The following is a 22784-nucleotide window of genomic DNA, read 5'->3' as shown; positions in this document are numbered from 1 at the left end:
TCCTGCCATCCAGTCAGACCTCTCACAGCTCTTTGGCCTCAAACAACACTCAGCTCCCACTGAGAGGTTGAGAGGGGGAAACATTAAGCACAATACGATGCCAAGGAAAGCAGCTATTTTATGTTTCATCCAAGTTTACTGTAAAGTGAGCTTTGTAATAGGAGTTAGAGGAGCGTCGTGACAAAGGCAAGTGTCTCAGGGAAAGTCATAAAAGTCCCTCATCTTTCAAGACAATGGATCATTCGAGCATAATGTCGTGCTCTTCCGAGATGCCACATCTGAATGTTATTCTGCCGCTTGAGTCAGATTGTCATCACACAACCCATACGCTTTATTTTATGTCAAAGGATTGGAAGGAACTCATTATTCTAGCAGTGTGCATGAAGATTGTCAGTGATATTCTATTCAATTGTCTTTTGTAGATTTTGATTTGTGATGTATGTATAACAGAGGCACTTTTGAAGTATGACAGAACTGGGGCAAAGTTTGCAGTATTTTCAGTACAGGCTGGCAGAAGACTGCTTTCTTACTGTCCCCTTTTTTCATGTTTGTTTGTTCGCGACAAAACTAACAAGTACAAAAATACGAGAAACATGTCACATACATTAGAGTTTAACTTTAGGCAGGGACTCATAGGGCCATAACTGTATTTGCATGGGACATATAGCTTAACTTATTACTAGAAAATATTTGTTGAGCAATCAGATGTTTCTATAATTGGATATAAAGGAATGTAAGCAAAGTATATATAGTTAAACGTACATGAAAAACCATTAGATCTGCATGGTGTTGTGGTGATTAGCACTTTTGCCTCACAGGTTCAAATCCCAGCTGGGTCCTTCCTTTCTGTGATTGCATGTTCTCCTCATGCATGTGTGGGTTTTCTCTGGTTCCCTCCCACAGTCCAAAAACATGCTTCATAGGTTGCAAAAGAAAAAGGTGGAGTTGGACAAATATAACTTAAAGCCTTGTGCTTTCAAGTCCTAATGCCAGTGCAGGAATTAGTGTAAAAAGAATAAAAAGGAAAACAATCTTGAGCCAAACAACAAGTGCGATTTCAAGAGATGATTGGGTAATTTAGTCTATAGTGTTTGTTTTCTCATTCTGTGCTTCTTTAGCCTACAATGTCTATTTAACAGCTATCATTCTCCTATTACATAAAGACAGAGTTGGAGAACAATTAAAACTACAATGGGACATGAACCCATCCAGCTTCATTACATTTGTGTGTGCATTAGACACATGCACTTGTACAAGAGATGACCTGTACGGGTGTCGAGTGGTGTTTTCGGGTTTTCCAGGCCTGTGAGGGTCGTAAAGGAAGCAGCTGCATTGTGACACTTGTGCTGTCCAAGGCACTTTAACATTGGGAGTGGGGTCATCTAGACCCCACAAGAGAGTGCGCTGAGTTGTTTTAAGCGTTAACTACAACCTGTTGCCTGCAGAATGCCCATAGAAAAAAATGCATATGAAGATTTTTGCCTTACGGGATCACTGAGTTGTCTACGATTTTAACGTTTCCTGCGGGGCCCCTGCGTACCCCGCACAAGTTTTGGGACAGTTGTCACTAAGGCCTAAAAAGGGAAGAGAAGTTGTATTGGTTTTTATTCTTTGTACTAGTAAATGAAATTTTATTTTGCAGAGGATGGAAAGTAGCCTCTATAGCAGGGGTCGGGAACCTTTTTGGCCAGGAGAGCCATAAACGCCACATATTTTTAAATGTAATTTCGAAAGAGCCATACAATAATGTAGTGTCCCTTTCCCACACTAAGGCACGGAGACTTAACCTCTTTTAGGGTTCTTTATTCTGGTTACTGTAGACCGCAACAAACGCCGTACAATTAATTCAGCAACTCCTGAATCTCTCCCGCCGAGACGAGAGCACTTCTCCCAACTTTATATTCCCCCGTCCTGCTCCAGCCCTCCCATTTCCTTATTCGGCCCATGGCTGAACCCCATTGGTCCAAACTCCCTAACAACAGGCTGAGCGACAGAACTGAGGGCCAATCAGATCTCTGCTTGAACGATGCGTTCCATGAACTCCAGAACTTTTAACGCGGCCCAACAGCCAAGTTAAACTCAGTCCGCGACAATATGTTTAAAACTAAATATACAAATGAATGTGTGCATTTGATGTAATTTCAACATTTTTAAAGTCCAATAAGTCTGTGGATTCTTTTTAATAACATTGTTATACTGTTGCTAATAAATGATGAGGATTTCTCGTGGTGGTTTGCTGATGGTCTAGTCTGGTTGATCCGTGGTGAGTTTCTGCTTCAAGCAGGTGTTGAGACTTTAAACGTGATCGTAGGTCTGAATGTTCTTTAGATGTGAGACAGACATGGAACCAAACACACACAACCACACTGCAGGAGTGACGGGCAGCAGGTTTACGTTTTTACCATCTCTGCGCGATTCACCTGCTGCCGGTCCCCCCCCACCCCCCACCCCCTCTGCTTTCTTCCTCACACATCCCGTCCCCAAAACTGCGCGCTCTTCCTCAGGGAGGCAATTCAAAGGTTTCCGGCTGGTACAAACTCTGTGAAATAATAGATAACAGTAAACTGATAGTTTTTTCTCCAAGCACCGCTACTACTGCGCGCCTCTGGCATTGCATCGCGCCCGAGAAGGACTGGTCTAATGAAAAAAAAATTACTATAATTAAAGATTTGTCTGCGAGCCACATGTGACCATCAAAAGAGCCATATATGGCTCGCGAGCCATAGGTTCCCGACCCCTGCTCTATAGCATATTTCCCTTTGTATGAATTTCTATGTCTGTTAATAAAATGTATCCCTGAAATGTTTTTCCCTCAAAAACACTTCAGTGATGTATCCACTAGGATCGACTTGTGTGCAGACCCTGGCTGAAAGCAGGAGGAGGAGCGGCGTCCGTGTCTTTCTGAAGTTCTGTGTCAGCAGACTCACAGACTGACACTGGTGGTGTCCATACTGTGATAAATGAGTTCATTCAACGCTCGTCTTTACTTCTGTAAGGCAGCGGCTCTCAGATAAAGATGAAATTATGACTCTTGTTATAGATTAGGAATTGAAAAAATTTTTAAAAATCTATACTGGATGCTAATTCATGTAATTTTTGTTGCACCAGACATAAATTTAGTTACATAAGGGAATGAATGAGATAAATTCAACAATTGGGCTCAATGTCTTTATCATTTTAATCTCAATATTCTCTAATTAAAATTTAAAGTGGGTAATTGAGTGTAGCTGCTGCTAAGGGATTGATGAGACGCACGGGGACGTGCTGAAAGTAGGTCCAGCATTTCATTTCCAGCTGATTTCAAATTTAGATTCAAAGTGTTTCTATTAAACAGTAGATGGAGAAACCCAACAGAATGGTCTTAGGTGCTAATTTTAGAATGAAAGCCTTCATAGACGAGTGATTAAAGCTCAAATAAAAGCCTTTCAGCCAGCGTGCTGCTGTGGATGTGCCGTTTTTCTCTATTTCTGACTTACATTTTCAGTTTTAAACGTAAAGGCGGAGCGGGGTGAGTTTCATTTCATCATGACTGTGCCGAGCGCACAGCACATTGCTCAAAAGCAGACTGCAGGAGCTGGGAGGAAGCGCGCCCGAGCTGGAGAGGAAATGAAAATGAGGGTGGAGAGGATGGAGGTGTCAGAGAGGCTCGTCAAACTCCCGGCACGCACTGTGAATATCTCACTTCTGACACACAGCAGCCGAAATGTACCCCAGAGACAAACAAAGACAAAGAAAAGGAGAGAAATAGATCGTATGGATATACAGCAGGTAGAAAACTCTATGGGTAGAGCTTTTTTTTCCTTTCTTCCCTTTCACCCCACCAGGATAGCTGCCGCAGGCGTCATCTTCCACCCCTAAATTTCAGGAGGCAGGCATGACAGAGAGAGTTCTCCACACCTGACAGAGCTGCCTTCCGGCACCAGCAGGGCTGTCTGCGGCCCCCCACATCATGCAAGCAGGTAACGTTTAGGACAGGCCGGCCGATTTGCACACAGGCGGCATTTAAACACACAAACGCGTGCAGATTACATGCAACCTGTGCATGTGGAGGAAATGTGACGCCAAGTGTACGAGCACAGGAGATGTCCTTGGGAACAAGTTTATATATAACACGTGGAGGGCATATAATGCCCAGTGGCAATCCCTCTGGGGGTAGTTGATATGATGGTGGAAAACTAAAAAGTCTAACCTTTTGCTAATGTCAGGCAGAAATACATGTTTACATTAAGTTCAACCTTTGAATCTGTGAGGGGGGGCAGCAGATGAACTAATGAGTTGTTCTTAAATTGGGTCAGGACTCTCACATGTGCTTTATCATTATGGGATGATAAAGCTGTGATGTATTTTCACAAAGTTTAAGAAAACAAAACTTTTTTTCAAGCTCAGATGCATGTCCAGTTTCAGGATCTGAGATGTTTTCCAAAAACGAAACAAAAAAACGTGTCCGCTAACTTTTTGTCTGCAGCCATCTGTTTGCAGAGCGTCTTACAGTTTCTGAAGTAAGCTAAGCCCCTTTTTTTCCTATAGCACAGTTTTTGTTTTGTTTTTTTCATATCCGAGCAAATCCACAGCTTCATTTCCTCATTAGTGGAGTGACAGGCTGATAAAAGGTGCAAAGAAAAGTGGGAGGTAGGATTAGAGTTAGAAAAACTAGATTTGCAGGCACTTTACATTAACCTGCAATCGAGTTGTGTGATGCAATTCAACTTGCCTTGCCAGAACCAGCAATTTTTATTTTAACTGAATAAAAAGACACACAAATTACAAATAACCTAAATGCAAGATCTGAAAGAAAGTGTTGTTTATAGACCGCAAATTATTTTACCAGGGTCACGATCCCTAAAAGAACTTAGCCGTAACCAATTTAGACATTTTCACACCATTATCTGCAAACAGGTAACATCAATGAATCGATAGCCAAAAAACATCAGGTGTTTAGCATTGAAGGGAAGGTTCAGCAAATGTTGTCTAAAGACTGCTGCATATGTTCCTTGCAGATCTAACTACATTTGAAGTCCGATCATCTATTTATCTTTTCCCAAAGTGTTCCCAGTAGTCATCTAATTATGATTATGCAGTTTTTAGCCAAACTCAAAAAACCTGTTTCCTTCTTTAGGACAACCCCGCCCACAACTTCCCATCACCCTTAACTAAGCGTTTAGGCTCTCTACCGCTACCTCACAGTCCCTAACACCCCCCATCCTATCTTTACCAGTGCAACAAAACACTGAGCAATATTGCATGAAACAGCCGTTTTGTTTTGATCCAGATTTCACCTCAGACAAGAAAAACAGAGACATGCGTGGATCTATTTGCCTGCAAGTGGATGCATAACTGCATCTTTTTTTTCACAAATAAGCTCTTTCTGAATTGGCTTTTTTCATCTCTTTGTCACTTTTGAACAAAGAAATACACAGAAATGCAGTTTTTGGTGTGATTTTCTTTACATGCGTCCTCCATCATCAGAAAAATGCCACAAGAACACGTTAAAAACACTAAAAAGGCCAACAGCGTAAAAAGAAAAGGACCTTTTAAGGAGTGCAGTAGTTTTTTTTTCATGGTTGACAAATTTTCTTCAAATTTCTTTTTTAATGTTTGTTATTTTAATTTTGCTTGAAACATTTGTCGTTTTCTCATTTTATCCTCTTTCACGCGAGAAACAGTTGGCAAAGAAAAGCACAGGCTTGGCTGGCAGACCATGAACTGAGCATAAATCTTCATCTTGACAGCAAACAAAAGAAAAGAATTATTGTAGTATGTGTGCATTCCTCAAGTTCCAAATGAATGTTTTTCATGCAGAAATGACAACAAGCAGATTTTGATTTGACACCTTTCTCTTAAGGTTTTTTGAAATCCCAAATGCACTGGTTGTCACAGACAAAATCAACAAAAACAAAATCTATAGATTCTGCTCTTTTGCAGCAGATGAGTTACTTTGTTACATGTAACCCTTGTTCTATCCTAGGCACTTTACCATTGGGAGTTGGGTCATCTAGACCCACTAGACAGTGCTCTGAACCTTTTTTCTTCAATGATTTGTGATCTTCTCTGGTGTCCATGGATTACATGAAATCTTTCCACCTTTATCCACCTTTGTCATGGTAGGGAGAACACCTCAATGTGAGGGTGGGGTCATCTAAGATAGCACAAGGGTTACATGAGCAACAAATTGTTTACTTTAGCCGACAGATGGATGATGACAAGCCAATACTTTTACTCAGCTGAGTCCATTTAGTTACTCTTTTCCCCAGGGATGAGCAATAGTTGTATAAAAAGTTATGTGTCAGGATCAAACAGAAAGAATTCCACATCTAAGCACCAAACTTTAGCTTTGAATACTAGAATGAACACATTAGTGTTAGCAGGATTCTTTTATGTAAAAAATGAATCACTGACAACAGAATAAATCAGATGTAATACATTCATTTAGTAAAGGAAGTAAAAGTTCTGTATGGGTATATTGGTTAGCAGTTTTTACCCAACTTGGACTCAAATATTGTGTGTTCATAGTTCATCAATAAAATCTTTTTTGTTAAAAAATAGATTTAAAATAAGAGGATGTTATGTTTCTGTTTTTAAATAACTATAATTTGGGAATACCATTACACAAGGATATATATATTTTTTCCTGGTTTTAAAAGGTTTAGACTATAAGTCAAGACAGTTTCTTAGTAATTGGGTAGTATTTTTCACCTGTTACTCCTTTACTGTTACTCAAGACATAATTTGGATGACAACTTTTTTTCCATTTCTTGAGGAATACAATTTTAAAGTAAAGTGAATCTTACCTGTTTACAATTTTGTGAAGTTGATGGCCTCTGGCAGTGAGTGGCTGTCTTCTAAAGTAAGCTTTTAAGTCATGATTTCATGGGGAACTATTTGTATTTTGTAAGCCAAAAGACAGAAACAATTCGGATTGAAGCTCCAATGCAGACTTTAAAGGGAAACATGGCAGCCCATTTCAGGCATAGATGGTTCCAGAGTTCAAATATTGGAACTTTGACAAAGAATTTGATAAAGTTACAGACCGTGAGACACAATCAGGGACTCAGTTTTGACCCATGACATGTTGATGATGCAGTAGATCAGGGGTGGGCGATTATTTTAACTCACATTGGGCCACATTGGGTTCTAAAATTGGATAGAAGGGCCGGACCACAAGCAGATGTGTGGAGTGAGAATGATATAACATGGAATGTAGATGAAAACATTTGGATGTAAAATTATATTCTAAAAAAGAATATTCTAGAGTTTTTGGTTTAAAGCTTTTGTTCCCATTTTAGATCATTTTTTATTGTGAAGCCCTTTGGTACCTTCAAGGAGTTGTAAAGTGCTATTTGAATAAAGTTTCATTCATTCATGATCCTTTTAATAAAATAAATAACATTATTTATGAAATAAAACAATGACCAAATAACACTTTATGATTTTCAAAGACTAAAATTCAGGAAAAATGTACTGATGCATAAAAAAATTGAAGAAAATTTAAAAAAAAAACAAGAAATGGTGGATCCTCTCCCGTCATAAAAAACCTCATTTCTATGTCTTCTGCTGCAGCTAATCATATTTCTGTGTTACCTCTTCACCAGCACAGAGTTCCCTCGTTTATTGCAGGAGTTACATTCTAAAAATAACCGTGATCGATGAAATCCAAGGAGAATGGTTACAGATGTTTATGGCAGTAAAACTCCTCACTGCTTAAATATACTTTTCTCACACAGACATGAACATTTTCACACTTTTTTCTTGTTTAAATTCTCAAACCTTCATAGAAATTAGTTTCAGGATCTTAGAATGAAAACAAAGATCTGATCGATCACAGATTTCTGATTTGAAGAGCTCCGCTTTTCTGCACAGGAGACACGGCACGGACTGAGATCGATTGACAGGGTCTCCAGCCAATCAGGACACAGAACAGGATGCACTGTTTAAAAAAGCTGCATAATTGCCCTTAAAGAACGAGCTAAACCTGGAAAGATGAACTGCTCTATAGAAAGGAACGACTGTCTTCTGGTCTGTTTGACAGAGACTTTAGAGGGTTTCAGGTCGGAGCACAGACTGCAGAAGGGGGGAAGAAAATGTCACGTCTTCATCATGTGGCCAGATAAAAAAAATGAATAAACATGGGTCTCTGATATTGTTCAGTGGGCCGGACCAAACATGGAGGCGGGCCGGATCCAGCCCGCGGGCCGTAGTTTTCCCACCCCTGCAGTAGATGGCGTCTCTGAATGATATCAAATCCCAGGCATGGCAATGTGATCATCATCACCTTTGTAAAGCTCTTCACAACTAATACGTTTGATCTCCTCACATCCTCAGTTTCTTTCGTGCAGTGACTGGATATGATTGGGCGGCAGTGGCTCATGTGGTTGAGCGGGTCGGCTAATGATTGGATGTTCGATCCCTGCTCCCCTCAACCAACAGCTATTGTGTCTTGGGGCAAGACCCTTCTCCCTCCTTGCTTCCGGTGTGGCTCCCGTTTGAACCACATCCTTCAGCTACAGAGATGAGAGTAAGAGGAAGTCTGTCAAGAGTGAGGCGATCAGTCCCATACATGCCAAGGCAAGCGTGTTTGGATGAGAGTCCTAGTGAGTTCAGATGTCAACCCCTTTCGGGGATGGGCAACTTCAGGCCTCAAGGGCCGCATTCCTGCATGTTTTCTAACATATCCTACTCTGATGATGGTGTGTCCAGCCAATTAGAACATGCCAGTCATGATTAGAGCTTATATATCTGGAAATGATGCAGATACACCGGCCTGCGAGGCCTGAAGTTGCCCCTGCCTGTTCCATTTGTTAAAATTATTATTATAATATGAAATATAATGTTTCATTTTGCCTCCTTGATGATTTACACAAAGAGTATAAACAGAAATAGAAAACAGCAACATCACACACTACATTATGGCCCATAGATGAAGAGGATTTTTTCATGTTGGCAGCTACACTTAAGCTCACTGCTGTGATTTAAAGGATGCTGTTGTGCTGATCAAGAGGCCGAGCTCAAAGGGGCAGAGGACCGCAAGGACAGTAAATCAGACGAGAAGCACTTACGTCCACTGTGTGTCTTGTGGGCCATTATTGTTGGGTATGCTTACACATCATATTGGCAAGGGTCTTCTGGGCTAAAAAGAAAAAAGAAACAAAGGAGCGTTAAATCACAGAATGAAGCCCTGCTCCGAGCAATGTGCACACTTTAACACGGCAGTAGAAAGGCTGTGAGGAGAGTTCAGAGCCACTGAGAGCCAGAGAAAGGGAAGAGAAGACCCTATTGATTTTCCCTCTCTGAAGTGCCAGTTCATCATTCTGTGAGACGCACTCGATCGATCCCCTGCCTTTAGTTTGTTTGTAATTTGGGGGGCTCAAAACTGTTCAAAGATGGGTCCTCTTATATGCCACTTGCCTCAGAGATGAAGAAAGGAGGATCAAAAGCTGTGAGGAGATGAACTCATTGAACAAGGCTCCTCGCACTCGGTTGGTTTTTGTGGCCCTAGTTCCAATAAGAGCTTTTACAGGAGCAGATTGCTATTCACTCAAAGTTCCAGCCTTCTTTCCGTCCTCCAGCCTCATTACACTTTTATCAATTCTGTATGTTTACATTTGCAGGTTCACACTTGGTCCTTTTAGGAAGACAGACAATGAGATGAACGAAGGGTAGTCCACGCGCTGATCATTCTATTCCACCTGCAGTTCACTCTGCAACAGATTACCTCCTGCTGCAATTGGGAGCCAGGCCAACACAGAGAGCTGCCAAATGTGGGCTTAACTCAAAACCTCTGGAATGACAATAAAAAATGCTCTTTGCTGCAAAAACCCTGTCAAATGTAACCTAAATTTTACTCCTATAAATGCTGCGGTTCAAACATGACAACCAAGTCTGCATACACTGGACTACAAGGACCAGATTGCTTTTACAATTCCTCTGCCTTGCTGTGCCTTTCAATGAAACATACTCAAAAACTCACCGAGATCTGAACCCACCTAGTACTCTGTGAAAAGGAAGTTTCTCTGGATATCTCATTTAGGGCTTATTTTAGAATGTGTTGAGGATACCTAAAGGTCATTTTGAGTTCAAAACTGAATTTCCACAGAAACTACAGCTTGGTGGACATTTTGTACCAAAACGTTAAAATTTGGGGACTTTCACCACAAGATGAGAAAAGAAAACTAGTTACCAATCTTCACGAAATTTCACAGACAACCAAAGTTTTGTTGACCTTTGACCTCGGGAGGAGGCCACCATATAGAGCTTGAAAGAGGCCGACACAGTTTCTACTTTCAAAGTTAGGCTTAAAACATTCCTCTTTGGACAGGCTTTTTGCCAGGCTAGCTAGTAGTCAGAGAATATTTAATTTCCTGCTCCCCTACATTATCTATGGGGAAAAATGTTATTTTTGTAAAACATTCATTATAGGTATTTCTACGCTGATCTAAACATGGAGAACATGGTTTTAAATACCGACACAGAGCGGCCCATTGCCCCTGCTTACATTAATACCATATTGCAGCCTTTTTCAACCAGTGTGCCGTGAGAGATGGTCAGGTGTGCCGTGGGAAATGACCCATTCACTGATCTAAAAACATTTACCATCTCCAGGCCCTGATAAAACACTGAGTAGTTAGGAATATCAAAGATCATAAAATACTTTTTTCTTTGTGTTTATTTGATTCAATTAAAGACATTTTGATAAGAATGACGGTACCGCGATTTAGCTGCAGCTTCAACTGTTTTAGGGAAAAGTCCCACCCCTCCAACTGTCTCCACCAATCAGTCTTGGAGGCTTAATCACACGTCATCAGTCTGACCAATCAGAAGTGGTTAAAGTCTTCACTTCCTTGTTCTGATTCTGCTCATAAAGTCTCTCAGTTCCAACAGAAATGCCAGCTAAAGCTCGTCTTTAGCGGTGTAGCTTTCCACAGAACCCGATTTTCAGACCGTGGAACAAGTGAACATCGGCAGCAGTTTGCACTACATCTCCCATGATCCATAGGGTTAAAGTGACAGCATCTGTGCTACTAAGAGTCTTCCCTGTTAAACGTCTTGAAACCACAACAAACACACATCAAACAGTTTTTCAATCTTCTTGATGAAATCAGAGGTCAACAGTTTAGTTCTCCTTCAAGGTTTGTGTTTATTAACAGCCAAACATCCCAGAGTTTGGTCCAAGTCATCTTTCTAACTGAAACACTTTACTAATAACGTCTGGATTATTTTATATGTTAAACTTTAGAAGAAGTAATAACAACATTTAAGAAACAGGATTAAGGTGAAGTGGCCAACAGACACATTTAAACTAAATTTAAACAATTTATTCATCTTAAAAGAAATAAAACATTTTTGTTAAAGTTTTCAAAGACTTCATTTTTGATTAAGACAAAAGAAAAACTAATAAAACCTCAACATGTTCACTTTTTGTGTAGCTGCAGAAAACATCAATATAATGTTAGTCTTTTTGTGTAAAATTTATCAAACATATTGTGTCATATTGTTCACAAGTTACAGTTGCCTGTGCAGTAAACTTGAAAAAATTTCAAAAAATAAATCACAATTTAGAAAGAATATATTTGTTTTTTTGTGAGGTTACATAGAATTGCCTGTTAATAAACTAGAGGGAAAAACAACTACCAGGGTAAAATGTCAAAAAATTTAGTTGAAAATCATTAATGAAAACTAACTATCTTTTATTACGACTTTTAGAAAAAACAGCTGCAACTTCCAGCTTTTTCTGCCTCAATTATCACATAATGTGAGATTGTGGAGGTATATCAATACAGACTATGAGTTTCTCCTTTTTTAATTTTTGGATGCTGGTGTAGATTTTTGTCAAGGATAAAGTGTGCCTTGGCTCAAAAAAGGTTAACAAACACTTTCATATTGTATCAATATTAATAAGCTAAAAATTTAGATTTTCTTTTTTTTTTTTTAACTTGTCCTGTCCAACAGCTGGGCAGGCAGATGAGAGCTGAGGGCCTCTTGTGTTGGACATATTTTACTTTAACAAGAGGGGTTATTAATCTTCAGACAAACCATAGGTGTGACTGAATAAACCCCTTTTGTAATTGAGGCCAAACTTTATTAATTTCAATCATGTTTGAAAATCTTTGGTGTTGGACCGGACGGAAAAGGAAAGAAGGGAAGAAGAGAGAGGGATGTTAGAGAGGGGGGGGGGGGGGGTGATAGTGAGAGGGGGGGGTAAGACCATGAAGCAGCATAGAGCAGACAGGTTTACTGGTTGTTTATCGTTACGGTAAGGTTCAAATGTAGTACAAAAAGGGCGGGGCCTGTTCACACACACTCAAATGTTATCAACACACCTGCTAGCTGCAAAAAATGTCCACATGTCAACATGTACACAAAACAGATAGTGTTCACAAACGCATACCTATGCCTTTAAACCAACTAGTGTGAAATCTTTCATTCATTCAATCATGCAAACTATTAGTGCAAAGGTGAGCTAACACCTGTGCTCAGGTGAGTGTTTATGTTCTTCTAAAATGGATGGTGGAATGTGAAAAGAAGGAGGAGGAGCGCCCAGCCACCCCCACACCCAGACCCCAGCCGCAGCAGCAGCGGCAGCCGGAATTCCCCCAACGCCACACGGGAACAGGCAGGGAACAACCGCCCCCCGGGCAACCAAGACCGCCACCCAGGCCAGGGCCAGCAGGACCGCCGCGAGGCCCCCAGAGCCAGAGAGCAGGGAGGCGCGGAGGGAAAGAGAGCGCCGCCCCAGCCCGACCAGGAAAGCAGCCCCCCCGCCGCGCCGGAAGAGCCCAACGCAGGGCACCACCGGAGAGGGACGCCCACAGCCCCAGACGAGCACCCCACCACCACCCAGGAGTTCTGGGCATCCCCCCACCCACAAGACAAAACAAAATTTAGATTTTCTGTTATTTTCATTATTATTACCATCAGCTTTAAGTGCCATAGTGCAAGTAACTTACTATTAACGAGTTGTATTAAATTCCAAAAACAGTTAGTTGTTAGTACCAAACATGTAAATGTAAGTACTAACCCCAAAGTGATATTTTAATTCATTCACACATTTCTTAGTATTCCCCCAAAAGATTTCCCATCAGGCCCTCCAAGTGGGTTCTCACATTGTGACGTAGACCAGTGAGAACAGCCCCTTTCAGGCGCTGCCCCCAGGTTAACACACACACCCACAGACTGTCTGTGGCATTTGTGTTGTGAGCCAATGTAGCCGTGTCCCAGAAACCATCATTCAATTTAGCGTTTGTACTTTCTGTGGTGCCAAGCGTCAAAAAAACATGTTAGTGAGGAATCTGCAACACATTTAGGGGTGGAGCCTAAATATTTCAGAGAATGGCGGAAGCAGATGGATGATAATTAGAAGACAGCTGCAGAAAAAGGAGCAAACTATATTTTAGTGCAAAGAAAGCGACTCAAGCTTGATGTCATGAAATCGACGGCACCCACGAGGAGAGAAAGGCGGAGCCTCAGAGATCGAGTTGTTTTACTTCAGAGTAAGAAAAGAGTTCACGAAAATAATTCATATTTCATAAATAATTTGTTCTTTATTGTGCCAAAGGTAATATATTATAATAAATATGGATATAGTTTAGTCTGCAAAGCTTTAGAAAGCAGGATATAGGCTCTTGAGTGTCAAGCAGGGAGTCATTGGGTCCCACTTGTAGTCTTTGGAATGACTCGGCCTGGATTTTGACTTTCCAGTTTCAGGGCGGACACTCTGCTGTGATGTGTGAGCACTTGTGACACTCTGTCTTATTTTGGAATCAAATCTTGGATATTCCATGCATCTCAAAAAAGTCCTTTTGTGTGGCCTGACTCTCAAAACAAGGAAATACATGAGAAGCTTAGTTTAAAGACATCAGGACAAAAAGCCAAAACTTCTTTGTCAGAAAAACGCATAGAATCTACTGTTGAGTTTGCAAAAGGCAGTTCATTCAAAGTCTGAGAAATACATCAATTTACTCTTTTCTTATAACCCTTTTAGTTATAAATCTGAAAAAAGCTTCACATTGTCCAAATGTTACTCCACAAATTTTCTTCATCATCTGAATTGCAGAAAATTAGTCTCTGTTCACTCGGGGAATAAAACGATATTTCATATTCAACATAAATTTGACCTTTTTTAAACTTTTTGAGAAAGTTTTTGGAAAGATGACTAAAACAAAGTGACTTCAGTTGTGCCCGCACAATGAAGCTCTGGTGTTTTACAATGACTAATGAATATTTATGAATTCATATTTGTTGTTTTCTTGTTTAACTAACAGATTTAAATGCCACCGAAACATTAAATTTGCTTTGCTGTGGGATTAGGTGTTGCCTCACTCCCAGCACTGAGGCGCTGAGCCTGTTGGGCTGCGACCTTCAGTAGTCCCAGGAAAACTCTAAAGCGGGAAAACATCCACCCACTCAAATCCTCATCTGAACATCTCGCCTGCCTTCATCAGGGACTCCCTCCCACACATTCAGAAGAACAGGCAGGTATCACTCTTTCTGAGGTTCTCTGCAGGTCATCCCTTCCTGGAAAGGATTCATTTACCAAGGTGTCAAAATGAAACATCAGGAATAAGAAACCTTTCTTCAAACACAGCACTTGGAGTGTTCAGTCCTGTCATGTCCACAGCTTATTTATTTTGCTGATTAATTTCCAAGCACTTGAGCAAACAAATCTAACACACAGAAGCCATGCAGCAAACCTCCCACTTAGATATTCAAAAATGAGCTCACCAACATTTACATATGCAATCATTTACCTAATGTTTGTAAAGCAAGCAACGCCAAATTTTATCCTGACAAATGCTGGCAGGGAGATAATTAAACTAAAAAGATGGTATTAAACTTGGGCCTGACTGCCCAAATGTTCCTACGTTCATGTTGCTGCTCACATTTTATGCATTTCAATCTGAAAAATGTACTTTTTAAGTTCTGTCATTTACCAAAGGCAACAAAAAGGACAGTTTATTTTTGTTTACCGCTTTCTTTATAATTATAGCCTCCAGCCAAACTTAACAGCATCTTGATTTGCCAGTTTAGGCAAAATAAGAAACAGTCATCTGTCTCTGAGCATGCTGTTTGTTTGCATCACACTCATTGACTGTTCATGAGAACTGGACTGAGTGACCCCTCCCCCCAAACGTTCCAAACAGGAAGTACCTGCTGGCTCCAAAAATCCAAAATCCTATTGTCTTCCTCGCAATAGTTCCTCACCATATCACAGTTGACCTCTTGCGTTCTCGCTGTTTCGCAGGGCGGGTTTGCGTGCCTATTTTCTTTTTCTCTGTTCAGCAGACTGTGCTCTGCTCCCTGATTGGCTGTTCATCTTGTCAGTCAGTCCCCTCCTCAGCTGATGTGTTGCCAGATTGGGCAGTTTCCTGCTTAGTTGGGCGGTTTTGATTTTGAATTTACCTGCAAAAATGTCTTTGTGCGAGTGGGGATAATTTGGGTTCAGTTTTGGTGGTTTTTAGTTAGATTAACTTTTTTTCAAAAGCAGATCTTTGTCATTCTTTCAAATTGGACTTATTTGGACATTGAGATTTTAAGCAAGAGAATAAAAATGTGAAAATGTTTGAGTAAAGTGTAGAAAGTGTGTTCAGGAGTTGTACAGCCTTTATACATTTGTAATTCTACTTTGCGGATTTCACCTGTTTCACCCATCAGTTATTTCTGGAACACATCCTGCACGATGAACAGGGAAACACTGTACTGTAAACAGCTATTACTAAATCATTCAGTTTGTCAAAATAACTATTCTTGCGCTGCTACCTTTTTTTTTTTATAACATGTTCTTGATAATCCTAATTTTGTTTTTCACATTTTTTGTGTCGCAAAAGTTATTCAAGTTTTGAGCTGAGCAGTCAGATGCTCTTCATAAAAGCATGCAGTCTCACACCGAACATTCAGAATATTTGACTGACAGATTTTGTGGCCTTCCAACAAGCTCACTCTTGATTGGCGGGAATGGTTGCCATTGAAACGTTGACTCAACTTGGACCAATCTCTGCTTACTGACAATTTCTGCTTTAAAAATTGGGGCGTCTGTATCGCAAAAACAGGCCACCAAATTGACTTCATTTCATTGGAGCAGGAAGTAAGTCCTTTTCTATGGGTGATGTCAGTCTCACTTGGTCCAGTTCTCACAAATCTGGCTCTTTTGATGGTCACATCTGGCTCGCAGACAAATCTTTAATTATAAAAAAAAAAAGTTTCATTAGACCAGTCCTTCTCAGGCGTGATGCGATGCCGGGGGGGGCGCAGTAGTAGCGGTGCCCCGAGAAAAGAAATCTGCGCCACTTTTAGTTTACTATTATCTTGTGCCAGCCTGAATCCTGCGAATAGCTTTCCCTACCAAAAGGAAAAGGGGAGGGGTAGTGGGTGCAGGCAGCGAGGGGAAACTGCGCACTGATTATCAAAACTTAGAACACGCTGCCGGTCATATACCACACACTGCAGCCCGTGAGTATTGCTACCGACAATGTTTGGCTCCACGTCTGCATGTGAGCAGTCTTTCTCACATCTAAAGAACATTCAGACAAACCTACGATCACGTTTCAGGGCTCCAGACTGCGACCAAATGGTCGCATTTTGCAACCAAAATTTGAGAGTGTGCGACCAGTAAATTTGCCTCCCCCACCCTCCGTATTTTTTATACATTAAACGTGGAAGGGGCACATCAATGATCAATGAAATAATCAATGAGACGCGAGCGCACACGCACGCAGACAGACACACACTCGCACACATACTCATGAAACGTGAGCACACACTCGAGTTTCATTGAGTTTTGCCTGTCTGTGAAGCGGCAAATACGTGTGAGAAGAATAGGGAATGCGTGGGGGGGGGGGGGGCTAGAGATAATCGAGCGCACGTAAACATCTGTGGGAAGGAAACAGAGACAAATATAATCACAACCTGAGATGTGCGTGTGTCTGAGCTATGAGTAAGCGAACTATTGATTCGTTCTTCCGACCTGCGGCTAGTGTGTCAGTAGGGATGGGTACTGAGCCCCGGTATTGAACGAGCCCCGGGGCAACATTCTTCAAGACCGCAGTATTGTTAAGATATGACCTTAACGGTTCTGCTATCGGTACTGGAGAAGTCGCATTTTATGTGTGCCATACATTAATGATTATATTAATTTCGCTTTTCTCGCTGAAGAGGAAAGGTCTGCCTGGCTATTTGTGTGCACGGGGAGCGGGGCTGTTGTTCAGACAGCACGTGGCGCGCGCACACAGGAACGCTACCAAAGATATACGATGGTGTAACGAGCTAAACGGTCCAAAATGCTGCGGCTCTCTGTGTTTTTGTAAAATAATGATCATGTTCTCAGAGTGTCGTGGTGCTTTTAACACCGTCAGAGCAGACAGGAGGAAGAGAGCAGCGTGAGCACGCAGAGGGGGCGTGTCTGCAGCTGTGAACGCCGACCAGAGTCTGTCATGGGATGGAAAGTTTTTCTGGAAAGACAGTCAGTGGCGATCTCGTAGGGGACATGTAAGCCCAAAAAAGAGAAAAAAAATCCTTTTTATCCCCCTAGACCAAGACCCCCAATGTCCGCGTAAAATTAAACAAATTTGCATCAGGGCACCCCTACTATCCAAGGCGGGGGCGGGGCATAGACACAACGCTCACATACAATAAAAAATATTAAATTAAATTAATATCCTGTCAGTTTTTGGAATTAAATGAACTATTGCTATGTCTTGGCCAAAACATTTTTTCTAACACATTTACTGTTGCAGCTCCCCATGCTTTCATCTCAGTGGGAAACTGATCCAAATGGCTGTTTGAGAGGTTCAGGTTGCTGACCCCTGGTCTGACACATCCACATGCATTCCAGGTTTGGATTGTAACATTATCTTGTATAAAGTAAAATGTTTTGTTAAAAAACAATGCTGTTCCATAATGAGCAAATAAAGCACTTTATGTTCCTAATTTGTTATTAAATTATTTATTTTTCGTCCTCAAAGTATCGATAAGAGTATCGTTAAAATACCGGATCGATAAGCAGTACCAATAAGAGTTGTAGTACCGTTAAAACCTTAATGATACCCATCCCTATGTACCAGTGCCAGAGTCGACAGTCTCACCATCGGATGATGATGCAGAGTCAGAGGTTGGTGTAGTGAAAAAAGCCCACACCCACCATTTTCGAGAAGACTGGCTGAAAGAATTCAGCTGGCTGAGGTACTATAAGCAGTCGAACTATATGAATTGCGAACACTGCAGCTGCTACCCCAGAACTGCGGGAACACAAAGTTTGCCAATAGTTCAAGCACTTTGCAGTTTAAACACAATACACTGATTAAACACAACCTCAGCCTGAAACATTGAGTATGTCGTGACATGTATATAAATCAGAAATCAACGCCACTGCCGGTTGCTTTTAAAAGACAAATGACTGTAAATCAGAGCGCAGATGAGGCAAAGGTGATGTTGAAATTTAACACGGCCTACTTCGTTGCTAAAGAGGAACTACCCTTCACCAAATACAAAAGCCAGCTCGACCTTCAAAGGAAGAATGGTTTAAAACGTAACCAACATACAACAACGATACAGCATGCGCACAATTCGTTGGAGTAATTGCGGATACTTTGAAGGTAAAGACTTACACGAAAATCAAGGATGCTTCGTATTTATCAATTATGATCGATGGGGACACATTGGGGGAATTAGCATGGAGGGACCTAGCTTACAAGAGTTTGATGCCAAGGAAGCTGTGCAGACATTCAGCCAGGGTAAAAGGTCTAGGAGCCAAATTACAGCCTCCTAGTGGAACACAGGAGGATTTGCTCTAAGGGGGAGTGAGTAAAGGCTCAAGTTGTTTAGACCTACATGTTCTAGTGGAATGTTATTGGCCAGTGCCCCTAATGTTTACATACATTTAAGTATTGTTTGTAACTGTCAAATGACCGAAAGGTTACTACGGTAATCACTTTGTTACTAAACACTTTTTTTTAATTCAGAATGTATGGTATTTTGTTTATTATTTGTACTGTCATGACACCGATGGTGCTGTCAGTTTACCTTGTTGTTGCATCTTCAAAAGTGCAGAACAAAATGTGACTCTGAATTTGAAACAGCGCATTGTAATTTCTGCATCTATTATTAAAGTATTTATTAGCAATACAGTGGAAATGAGTAGATTTGGTTAGAATGTTGATTTACGGTATGGGCCCCTAAATTTTCTGGTTGTGCCCCTAAAATTTTCGGTGGGGGGCCACAGTGCTCCTAGTGAAAAAAGTTAGTCTGGAGCTCTGCGTTTAACGGATGGACGTCTCAACGGCTGCATGAAGCTTAAACTCACCATGGATCAACCAGACTAGACCATCAGCAAAACCACCACGCAGCACCAGAAGTCACATTAATGCTAAGAAATAATCTTCATTTATTAGCAACAGCATAACAATGTTATTAAAAAGAATCCACAGATTTATTGTACTTTAAATGTTGAAATTACATAAAATGCACATTCACTTGTATTTTTAGTTTTAAAGATATTGTAGCGGACTGGGTGGCTGTTGGGTCGCGTTAAAAGTTCCGGAGTTCATTGAACGCATCAAGCAGAGATCTGATTGGTCCTCAGTTCTGTCGCTCAGCCTGTTGTTAGGGAGTTTGGACCAATGGGGTTCAGCAATGGGCCGAATAAGGGAAATGGGAGGACTGGTGAAGGAGTGGTGGAATAAAAGGTTGGGAGAAGCGCTCTCGGCAGTGTTGCCAGATTGGGCGGTTTTGGTTCTAAATTTGCAGGTAAAAATGGCTTTGGGCGGGTTTGCATAATTTGGGCGGTTTTAGTGTCGGTTCGGCGGGTTTTTTCCACTCATGAATACATAATAACGGACTACTTTAGGCTGGGTGGCTGTTGAAGTCTTATGTTCTGAAGCTCCGTGAACGCACCAGGCAGAGACGCTTAATGGGTTCTGTCATCTAACCTGTTGTTGGGGGTTTGCTAAACCCGCCCCTCCTCTTAGAAGTTGCGTTGTTTAAAGCTGACACCGCCGTCGCGTGTGGGCGGAGCTACGAGCTAACGTTATTGTCTGATCGCTGCATGTCTGTGTGTATCAATGCATGGTAGACACGGAGAATGTGGAGAGATCAGGTTTAATATTTTGGAGAGTTCTACTTGGTAATCATGTTTCCATGTTTGAGTTCATGAGATCGTCCCAGAAAGTCTCTGCTTCAACTCCCGCAGGGAAAGCTGCATGTGAATCTGACGCCCGTGTTTCCATCTCTCTGACAGTTTGAAGCCAACGCCCCTCCTTCGCCTCTCTACCTGCTTTTCCTCTCTACCTGTTCATATCCTCTTTAGCTCAGAGTTTTTTCCCCCGCGCTCCTCCAGTGTGTCCAACACAGAGAGCGCTAAATACGGTCATCATAGCAGCAGGTTGACACGGTAGTAGTCGGGGCGCTTTGGCGCAAGCGCAGCACAAGGATGGAAGAGGTTATACATAGGCTATAGCGGGTTAAGAAAATGAATGGAAGAAGGCCGGTCCGCTGAAGAAATATTCAATACTGTACTCCTTTTATTAATAGTCTGAACTATCTTTGATTTTGAGAAATGTTTTATTTTGTAAAATCACTGCATCGGGTACTTAATCAGTCCAGTAGGGGAAAAGAATCTACAAAAGCTGTATATTGTTGTTTCTCCCAATCATAGATAGATATGATTGTGCTTTTAAACTGGACAGGTAGCTGTGAAAAAGCCAGTCGAGTAATATCCCCTTTCTACATCTGTGATTTGTGAATGTGTAATTCATTTGACTTGATCTTATCCCCCCCCCCCCGTTGGGCGGGTTTTTGCGGGGTCTGGCGGTTTTCAGATGACTTTTGGGCTGGAAAACTGTGACTCTATCTGGCAACACTGGCTCTCGGCGGGAGAGATTGAGGAGTTCCTGATTTAGTTGTTTAGCGTTGGTTACGGTCTGCAGTAACCAGAATAAAGAACCTTAAAAGAGGTTAAGTCTCAGTGCTTCAGTGTGGGAAAGGGACACTACATTATTGTATGGCTCTCATGAAATTACATTAAAAAATATGTTGTGTTGATGGCTGTCTCGGCCAAAAAGGTTCCCGACCCCTGTCATAAACAGTCAGTAGCTGCACTCCAGAAGTCTGTGTTAACCTGACACATCAGATGTTTTATTGCAAAAAAAAAAAGTCTGTATGGGCGTATGGTGGGATTTCGATTCCCGACGCTCCTGAGAGTGCAGCTAGTCCGCAACGCAACCGTCATCCAGTTCAAGAATGAAATGATTTGTCTCTGTCTTTCTGCATCCATATTGGTAAACAGACTTTAGAAAACTAAACTAATTCTCTAAAAAGTGATTATCTGTCAAACACGCATTGAGTTGCCAAAGGGATGTTGAGCTAAATGATTCAGACAGTTTTGTGATCCTCTCCTTTATCCTCACAGTTAGCAGCAGACTGACAGCCTCCGCAGTCTGAGGGGAGGTCAACCAGGGAACGGGCGGCTGCAACCTCCAGATGCTCTTGCCATATTTGCTGCTGACAGGCAGTCTATGTGGGATACTTCTTCATTTTCTTACTCCCCTGGTTTTTAAAATGTCATTTATGCCTAATGGCCATGCTCATTAGCTGCATCTAAAAAAACACACTGGCCATTACCAGCAACATTTGCAGTCAGGCTTCATGCCGAATTCTCTTGTCTGAGTCATCCGTCAAAGCCCTGTTCCTTGGCAGTTGGCACCATAAATGAAGCAAAGCGCAAATCTTCTAATTATCAGCAACTACCTTTATCTGCTTGCATTGCCAGTGCCTTCTTTTGGCACGGTTGTTTTATCACTGCAGTGAGAGACTGGATGTGAAACGACATCCATCATGCTAGAGCCGCAAAGGCCACTTGGGAAAGTGTGCAGAATTGCACTTTACCTTGCTGGAGGCCTCCAATGTGTGGACAAAACTGAGGGTTTTGCTTAAGTACGATTGAGACACAGACCCGAGCATTCGGCCATCTTTCATTACTTATACTTGTACCACCATCAGATGGGGAAAAACAACTTCAAGAAAACAGTACTGAACATCTTAAACAATAGAGCTCTGTATTGGCAAGAGTTTGGCAATAGAATGCGTATCACGATGCATGATGGGATACATCCCAAATCTGTACCAAAAACAATATACTACATTCCTTTAGGAGTATGTCTTTGAAAAAACTGCATTTCTGTTTTTACACACGTTGAAGTAGACACGGATTCCAACGCTCATCGCCACGACGATGGTCCTTTTTTGGAGCACTGAAGACGTCACTCTGATCCATTAAGTCGATGAATTAGAATCTGTAGCTGTGCAGAACAGTCAAACATGAGCTTGAGCTTCGCAATCAGCATTTTAAATGAAGCTCTTCACTGCTTCACCTGTTCTTATATGAGCCACCCACAATTGCTGGAAAGATTAATATGAATGACTAGAAATGATACAGGAAAATTTAATAGAACACGAGTTATTGACATTTCTGAAACCAACACCAATGTTCATGCTTTTATATGCTACTAAGAATTCCAAATGCAACGGTAACTTTGGTACCCATCCCTACTGAGTTATTTATGTCTCAATGAGCTCTGTAACAACAACAACGGCGAGACTAGTGAGCGAACATCTACCACGAGATTGTTCTCGTGAAATCTCGTTGTTTTGGTGCAGAGCTGCTGAAAGAGGCTTGGTGTGCTGTTCATGCCAACTATGGTCTGGGTTTAAATGGACCACATAAATAATGAATAACTTTTTTTTTGGCCGAATTTGAAATCGCTATAACTATTGCCAAATGGAATATCGAGGTATTTCACAGA

At 41.4% G+C, this 22784-nt stretch overlaps 1 protein-coding gene across 2 annotated transcripts in view; it reads right to left on the bottom strand.

Annotated features, from left to right (window-relative positions):
- The window catches only part of mgat4c (MGAT4 family member C), a 181773-nt gene that overhangs the window by 100098 nt on the left and 58891 nt on the right, over positions 1-22784 (bottom strand). For both annotated transcript variants that reach the window (XM_020701581.2, XM_020701582.2), the window contains exon 2: positions 9054-9124. The gene's annotated coding sequence lies outside the window, so the exon portion shown is untranslated. The remainder of the gene's footprint in view (positions 1-9053; positions 9125-22784) is intronic.

Source organism: Oryzias latipes, chromosome 6 (assembly GCF_002234675.1).
Source record: "Oryzias latipes chromosome 6, ASM223467v1".
Taxonomy (NCBI): domain Eukaryota; kingdom Metazoa; phylum Chordata; class Actinopteri; order Beloniformes; family Adrianichthyidae; genus Oryzias; species Oryzias latipes.
The sequence above is the reverse complement of the archived record's forward strand: the minus strand, read 5'-3'. Positions and strand labels throughout refer to the sequence as shown.